The following is a 9,471-nucleotide window of genomic DNA, read 5'->3' as shown; positions in this document are numbered from 1 at the left end:
AAAATTGGAGAAAGGAGTCTATGTAGTTGATTTGAGAGACTCTTTCATTATTGGACTCACCAAACCACTTACAGTGTTTCAGGTACAAAATGACCGTTTCTCGCTGAGAAAATGCCAAAAAGCGGATTTCTGTAATAACATTGTTTTACCTTCTGATTTTTTAAGGCAAGCTATTGAAAACGTTAGAAAGTTGGAAAAACTAGTCTATGTAGTTGATTTGAGAGACTCATTTCATTATTGGACTCACCAAACCACTTACAGTGTTTCAGGTACAAAATGACTGTTTCTCGCTGAGAAAATGCCAAAAAGCGGATTTCTGTCATAACATTGATTTACCTTCTGATTTTTCAAGGCAAGCTATTGAAAACGTCAGAAAATTGGAGAAAGGAGTCTATGTAGTTGATTTGAGAGACTCATTTCATTATTGGACTCACCAAACCACTTACAGTGTTTCAGGTACAAAATGACTGTTTCTCGCTGAGAAAATGCCAAAAAGCGGATTTCTGTCATAACATTGATTTACCTTCTGATTTTTCAAGGCAAGCTATTGAAAACGTCAGAAAATTGGAGAAAGGAGTCTATGTAGTTGATTTGAGAGACTCATTTCATTATTGGACTCACCAAACCACTTACAGTGTTTCAGGTACAAAATGACTGTTTCTCGCTGAGAAAATGCCAAAAAGCGGATTTCTGTCATAACATTGATTTACCTTCTTATTTTTCAAGGCAAGCTATTGAAAACGTCAGAAAATTGGAGAAAGGAGTCTAAGTAGTTTATTTGAGAGACTCATTTCATTATTGGACTCACCAAACCACTTACAATGTTTCAGGTACAAAATGACTGTTTCTCGCCTAGAAAATGCCAAAAAGCGGATTTCTGTAATAACATTGTTTTACCTTCTGATTTTTTAAGGCAAGCTATTGAAAACGTTAGAAAATTGGAGAAAGGTGTCTATGTAGTTGATTTGAGCGACTCATTTCATTATTGGACTCACCAAACCACTTACAGTGTTTCAGGTACAAAATGACTGTTTCTCGCTGAGAAAATGCCAAAAAGCGGATTTCTGTCATAACATTGATTTACCTTCTGATTTTTCAAGGCAAGCTATTGAAAACGTCAGAAAATTGGAGAAAGGAGTCTATGTAGTTGATTTGAGAGACTCTTTCATTATTGGACTCACCAAACCACTTACAGTGTTTCAGGTACAAAATGACCGTTTCTCGCTGAGAAAATGCCAAAAAGCGGATTTCTGTAATAACATTGTTTTACCTTCTGATTTTTTAAGGCAAGCTATTGAAAACGTTAGAAAGTTGGAAAAACTAGTCTATGTAGTTGATTTGAGAGACTCATTTCATTATTGGACTCACCAAACCACTTACAGTGTTTCAGGTACAAAATGACTGTTTCTCGCTGAGAAAATGCCAAAAAGCGGATTTCTGTCATAACATTGATTTACCTTCTGATTTTTCAAGGCAAGCTATTGAAAACGTCAGAAAATTGGAGAAAGGAGTCTATGTAGTTGATTTGAGAGACTCATTTCATTATTGGACTCACCAAACCACTTACAGTGTTTCAGGTACAAAATGACTGTTTCTCGCTGAGAAAATGCCAAAAAGCGGATTTCTGTCATAACATTGATTTACCTTCTGATTTTTCAAGGCAAGCTATTGAAAACGTTAGAAAATTGGAGAAAGGTGTCTATGTAGTTGATTTGAGAGACTCATTTCATTATTGGACTCACCAAACCACTTACAGTGTTTCAGGTACAAAATGACTGTTTCTCGCTGAGAAAATGCCAAAAAGCGGATTTCTGTCATAACATTGATTTACCTTCTGATTTTTCAAGGCAAGCTATTGAAAACGTCAGAAAATTGGAGAAAGGAGTCTAAGTAGTTGATTTGAGAGACTCATTTCATTATTGGACTCACCAAACCACTTACAGTGTTTCAGGTACAAAATGACTGTTTCTCGCCTAGAAAATGCCAAAAAGCGGATTTCTGTAATAACATTGTTTTACCTTCTGAATTTTTAAGGCAACCTATTGAAAACGTCAGAAAATTGGAGAAAGGAGTCTATGTAGTTGATTTGAGGGACTCATTTCATTATTGGACTCACCAAACCACTTACAGTGTTTCAGGTACAAAATGACTGTTTCTCTCTGAGAAACTGCCAAAAAGCGGATTTCTGTCATAACATTGATTTACCTTCTGATTTTTTAAGGCAAGCTATTGAAAACGTTAGAAAATTGGAGAAAGGTGTCTATGTAGTTGATTTGAGCGACTCATTTCATTATTGGACTCACCAAACCACTTACAGTGTTTCAGGTACAAAATGACTGTTTCTCGCTGAGAAAATGCCAAAAAGCGGATTTCTGTCATAACATTGATTTACCTTCTGATTTTTCAAGGCAAGCTATTGAAAACGTCAGAAAATTGGAGAAAGGAGTCTAAGTAGTTGATTTGAGAGACTCATTTCATTATTGGACTCACCAAACCACTTACAGTGTTTCGGGTACAAAATGACTGTTTCTCGCTGAGAAAATGCCAAAAAGCGGATTTCTGTCATAACATTGATTTACCTTCTGATTTTTCAAGGCAAGCTATTGAAAACGTCAGAAAATTGGAGAAAGGAGTCTAAGTAGTTGATTTGAGAGACTCATTTCATTATTGGACTCACCAAACCACTTACAGTGTTTCAGGTACAAAATGACTGTTTCTCGCCTAGAAAATGCCAAAAAGCGGATTGCTGTAATAACATTGTTTTACCTTCTGAATTTTTAAGGCAACCTATTGAAAACGTCAGAAAATTGGAGAAAGGAGTCTATGTAGTTGATTTGAGGGACTCATTTCATTATTGGACTCACCAAACCACTTACAGTGTTTCAGGTACAAAATGACTGTTTCTCGCTGAGAAACTGCCAAAAAGCGGATTTCTGTCATAACATTGATTTACCTTCTGATTTTTTAAGGCAAGCTATATAAAACGTTAGAAAATTGGAGAAAGGTGTCTATGTAGTTGATTTGAGCGACTCATTTCATTATTGGACTCACCAAACCACTTACAGTGTTTCAGGTACAAAATGACTGTTTCTCGCTGAGAAACTGCCAAAAAGCGGATTTCTGTCGTAACATTGATTTACCTTCTGATTTTTTAAGGCAAGCTATGGAAAACGTCAGAAAATTGGAGATAGGAGTCCATGTAGTTGATTTGAGAGACTCATTTCATTATTGGACTCACCAAACCACTTCAGGTACAAAATGACTGTTTCTCGCTGAGAAAATGCCAAAAAGCGGATTTCTGTCCTAACATTGATTTACCTTCTGATTTTTTAAGGCAAGCTATTGAAAACGTTAGAAAATTGGAGAAAGGTGTCTATGTAGTTGATTTGAGAGACTCATTTCATTATTGGACTCACCAAACCACTTACAGTGTTTCAGGTACAAAATGACTGTTTCTCGCTGAGAAACTGCCAAAAAGCGGATTTCTGTAATAACATTGTTTTACCTTCTGATTTTTTAAGGCAAGCTATTGAAAACGTTAGAAAATTGGAGAAAGGTGTCTATGTAGTTGATTTGAGAGACTCATTTCATTATTGGACTCACCAAACCACTTACAGTGTTTCAGGTACAAAATGACTGTTTCTCGCTGAGAAAATGCCAAAAAGCGGATTTCTGTCATAACATTGATTTACCTTCTGATTTTTCAAGGCAAGCTATTGAAAACGTCAGAAAATTGGAGAAAGGAGTCTATGTAGTTGATTTGAGCGACTCATTTCATTATTGGACTCACCAAACCACTTACAGTGTTTCAGGTACAAAATGACTGTTTCTCGCTGAGAAACTGCCAAAAAGCGGATTTCTGTCATAACATTGATTTACCTTCTGATTTTTTAAGGCAAGCTATGGAAAACGTCAGAAAATTGGAGAAAGGAGTCTATGTAGTTGATTTGAGAGACTCATTTCAGTATTGGACTCACCAAACCACTTACAGTGTTTCAGGTACAAAATGACTGTTTCTCGCTGAGAAAATGGCAAAAAGCGGATTTCTGTAATAACATTGTTTTACCTTCTGATTTTTTAAGGCAAGCTATTGAAAACGTTAGAAAATTGGAAAAACTAGTCTATGTAGTTGATTTGAGAGACTCATTTCATTATTGGACTCACCAAACCACTTACAGTGTTTCAGGTACAAAATGACTGTTTCTCGCTGAGAAAATGGCAAAAAGCGGATTTCTGTAATAACATTGTTTTACCTTCTGATTTTTTAAGGCAAGCTATTGAAAACGTTAGAAAATTGGAAAAACTAGTCTATGTAGTTGATTTGAGAGACTCATTTCATTATTGGACTCACCAAACCACTTACAGTGTTTCAGGTACAAAATGACTGTTTCTCGCTGAGAAAATGCCAAAAAGCGGATTTCTGTCATAACATTGATTTACCTTCTGATTTTTCAAGGCAAGCTATTGAAAACGTCAGAAAATTGGAGAAAGGAGTCTATGTAGTTGATTTGAGAGACTCATTTCATTATTGGACTCACCAAACCACTTACAGTGTTTCAGGTACAAAATGACTGTTTCTCGCTGAGAAACTGCCAAAAAGCGGATTTCTGTCATAACATTGATTTACCTTCTGATTTTTTAAGGCAAGCTATGGAAAACGTCAGAAAATTGGAGAAAGGAGTCTATGTAGTTGATTTGAGAGACTCATTTCAGTATTGGACTCACCAAACCACTTACAGTGTTTCAGGTACAAAATGACTGTTTCTCGCTGAGAAAATGGCAAAAAGCGGATTTCTGTAATAACATTGTTTTACCTTCTGATTTTTTAAGGCAAGCTATTGAAAACGTTAGAAAATTGGAAAAACTAGTCTATGTAGTTGATTTGAGAGACTCATTTCATTATTGGACTCACCAAACCACTTACAGTGTTTCAGGTACAAAATGACTGTTTCTCGCTGAGAAAATGCCAAAAAGCGGATTTCTGTCATAACATTGATTTACCTTCTGATTTTTCAATGCAAGCTATTGAAAACGTCAGAAAATTGGAGAAAGGAGTCTATGTAGTTGATTTGAGAGACTCATTTCATTATTGGACTCACCAAACCACTTACAGTGTTTCAGGTACAAAATGACTGTTTCTCGCTGAGAAAATGCCAAAAAGCGGATTTCTGTCATAACATTGATTTACCTTCTGATTTTTCAAGGCAAGCTATTGAAAACGTTAGAAAATTGGAGAAAGGTGTCTATGTAGTTGATTTGAGAGACTCATTTCATTATTGGACACACCAAACCACTTACAGTGTTTCAGGTACAAAATGACTGTTTCTCGCTGAGAAAATGCCAAAAAGCGGATTTCTGTCATAACATTGATTTACCTTCTGATTTTTCAAGGCAAGCTATTGAAAACGTCGGAAAATTGGAGAAAGGAGTCTAAGTAGTTGATTTGAGAGACTCATTTCATTATTGGACTCACCAAACCACTTACAGTGTGTCAGGTACAAAATGACTGTTTCTCGCCTAGAAAATGCCAAAAAGCGGATTTCTGTAATAACATTGTTTTACCTTCTGAATTTTTAAGGCAACCTATTGAAAACGTCAGAAAATTGGAGAAAGGAGTCTAAGTAGTTGATTTGAGAGACTCATTTCATTATTGGACTCACCAAACCACTTACAGTGTTTCAGGTACAAAATGACCGTTTCTCGCTGAGAAAATGCCAAAAAGCGGATTTCTGTAATAACATTGTTTTACCTTCTGATTTTTTAAGGCAAGCTATTGAAAACGTTGGAAAATTGGAGAAAGGAGTCTATGTAGTTGATTTGAGAGACTCATTTCATTATTGGACTCACCAAACCACTTACAGTGTTTCAGGTACAAAATGACTGTTTCTCGCTGAGAAAATGCCAAAAAGCGGATTTCTGTAATAACATTGTTTTACCTTCTGATTTTTTAAGGCAAGGCAAGGTGAAAACGTCAGAAAATTGGAGAAAGGAGTCTATGTAGTTGATTTGAGAGACTCATTTCATTATTGGACTCACCAAACCACTTACAGTGTTTCAGGTACAAAATGACTGTTTCTCGCTGAGAAACTGCCAAAAAGCGGATTTCTGTCATAACATTGATTTACCTTCATATTTTTTAAGGCAAGCTATTCAAAACGTCAGAAAATTGGAGAAAGGAGTCTATGTAGTTGATTTGAGAGACTCATTTCATTATTGGACTCACCAAACCACTTACAGTGTTTCAGGTACAAAATGACTGTTTCTCGCTGAGAAAATGCCAAAATGCGGATTTCTGTCATAACATTGATTTACCTTCTGATTTTTTAAGGCAAGCTATTGAAAACGTTAGAAAATAGGAGAAAGGTGTCTATGTAGTTTATTTGAGAGACTAATTTCATTATTGGACTCACCAAACCACTTACAGTGTTTCAGGTACAAAATGACTGTTTCTCGCTGAGAAAATGCCAAAAAGCGGATTTCTGTCATAACATTGATTTACCTTCTGATTTTTCAAGGCAAGCTATTGAAAACGTCGGAAAATTGGAGAAAGGAGTCTAAGTAGTTGATTTGAGAGACTCATTTCATTATTGGACTCACCAAACCACTTACAGTGTTTCAGGTACAAAATGACTGTTTCTCGCCTAGAAAATGCCAAAAAGCGGATTTCTGTAATAACATTGTTTTACCTTCTGAATTTTTAAGGCAACCTATTGAAAACGTCAGAAAATTGGAGAAAGGAGTCTAAGTAGTTGATTTGAGAGACTCATTTCATTATTGGACTCACCAAACCACTTACAGTGTTTCAGGTACAAAATGACCGTTTCTCGCTGAGAAAATGCCAAAAAGCGGATTTCTGTAATAACATTGTTTTACCTTCTGATTTTTTAAGGCAAGCTATTGAAAACGTTGGAAAATTGGAGAAAGGAGTCTATGTAGTTGATTTGAGAGACTCATTTCATTATTGGACTCACCAAACCACTTACAGTGTTTCAGGTACAAAATGACTGTTTCTCGCTGAGAAAATGCCAAAAAGCGGATTTCTGTAATAACATTGTTTTACCTTCTGATTTTTTAAGGCAAGGCAAGGTGAAAACGTCAGAAAATTGGAGAAAGGAGTCTATGTAGTTGATTTGAGAGACTCATTTCATTATTGGACTCACCAAACCACTTACAGTGTTTCAGGTACAAAATGACTGTTTCTCGCTGAGAAAATGCCAAAAAGCGGATTTCTGTCATAACATTGATTTACCTTCATATTTTTTAAGGCAAGCTATTCAAAACGTCAGAAAATTGGAGAAAGGAGTCTATGTAGTTGATTTGAGAGACTCATTTCATTATTGGACTCACCAAACCACTTACAGTGTTTCAGGTACAAAATGACTGTTTCTCGCTGAGAAAATGCCAAAAAGCGGATTTCTATCATAACATTGATTTACCTTCTGATTTTTTAAGGCAAGCTATTGAAAACGCTAGAAAATAGGAGAAAGGTGTCTATGTAGTTTATTTGAGAGACTAATTTCATTATTGGACTCACCAAACCACTTACAGTGTTTCAGGTACAAAATGACTGTTTCTCGCTGAGAAAATGCCAAAAAGCGGATTTCTGTCATAACATTGATTTACCTTCTGATTTTTTAAGGCAAGCTATTCAAAACGTCAGAAAATTGGAGAAAGGAGTCTATGTAGTTGATTTGAGAGACTCATTTCATTATTGGACTAACCAAACCACTTACAGTGTTTCAGGTACAAAATGACTGTTTCTCGCTGAGAAACTGCCAAAAAGCGGATTTCTGTCATAACATTGATTTACCTTCTGATTTTTTAAGGCAAGCTATGGAAAACGTCAGAAAATTGGAGAAAGGAGTCTATGTAGTTGATTTGAGAGACTCATTTCAGTATTGGACTCACCAAACCACTTACAGTGTTTCAGGTACAAAATGACTGTTTCTCGCTGAGAAAATGGCAAAAAGCGGATTTCTGTAATAACATTGTTTTACCTTCTGATTTTTTAAGGCAAGCTATTGAAAACGTTAGAAAATTGGAAAAACTAGTCTATGTAGTTGATTTGAGAGACTCATTTCATTATTGGACTCACCAAACCACTTACAGTGTTTCAGGTACAAAATGACTGTTTCTCGCTGAGAAAATGGCAAAAAGCGGATTTCTGTAATAACATTGTTTTACCTTCTGATTTTTTAAGGCAAGCTATTGAAAACGTTAGAAAATTGGAAAAACTAGTCTATGTAGTTGATTTGAGAGACTCATTTCATTATTGGACTCACCAAACCACTTACAGTGTTTCAGGTACAAAATGACTGTTTCTCGCTGAGAAAATGCCAAAAAGCGGATTTCTGTCATAACATTGATTTACCTTCTGATTTTTTAAGGCAAGCTATGGAAAACGTCAGAAAATTGGAGAAAGGAGTCTATGTAGTTGATTTGAGAGACTCATTTCAGTATTGGACTCACCAAACCACTTACAGTGTTTCAGGTACAAAATGACTGTTTCTCGCTGAGAAAATGGCAAAAAGCGGATTTCTGTAATAACATTGTTTTACCTTCTGATTTTTCAAGGCAAGCTATTGAAAACGTTAGAAAATTGGAGAAAGGTGTCTATGTAGTTGATTTGAGAGACTCATTTCAGTATTGGACTCACCAAACCACTTACAGTGTTTCAGGTACAAAATGACTGTTTCTCGCTGAGAAAATGCCAAAAAGCGGATTTCTGTAATAACATTGTTTTACCTTCTGATTTTTTAAGGCAAGGCAAGGTGAAAACGTCAGAAAATTGGAGAAAGGAGTCTATGTAGTTGATTTGAGAGACTCATTTCATTATTGGACTCACCAAACCACTTACAGTGTTTCAGGTACAAAATGACTGTTTCTCGCTGAGAAAATGCCAAAAAGCGGATTTCTGTCATAACATTGATTTACCTTCTGATTTTTCAAGGCAAGCTATTGAAAACGTCGGAAAATTGGAGAAAGGAGTCTAAGTAGTTGATTTGAGAGACTCATTTCATTATTGGACTCACCAAACCACTTACAGTGTTTCAGGTACAAAATGACTGTTTCTCGCCTAGAAAATGCCAAAAAGCGGATTTCTGTAATAACATTGTTTTACCTTCTGAATTTTTAAGGCAACCTATTGAAAACGTCAGAAAATTGGAGAAAGGAGTCTAAGTAGTTGATTTGAGAGACTCATTTCATTATTGGACTCACCAAACCACTTACAGTGTTTCAGGTACAAAATGACCGTTTCTCGCTGAGAAAATGCCAAAAAGCGGATTTCTGTAATAACATTGTTTTACCTTCTGATTTTTTAAGGCAAGCTATTGAAAACGTCAGAAAATTGGAGAAAGGAGTCTATGTAGTTGATTTGAGGGACTCATTTCATTATTGGACTCACCAAACCACTTACAGTGTTTCAGGTACAAAATGACTGTTTCTCGCTGAGAAAATGCCAAAAAGCGG

Source organism: Cololabis saira, unplaced genomic scaffold (genome assembly GCF_033807715.1).
Source record: "Cololabis saira isolate AMF1-May2022 unplaced genomic scaffold, fColSai1.1 scf027, whole genome shotgun sequence".
Taxonomy (NCBI): Eukaryota; Metazoa; Chordata; class Actinopteri; order Beloniformes; family Belonidae; genus Cololabis; species Cololabis saira.
Note: the sequence above shows the minus strand (reverse complement) of the source record.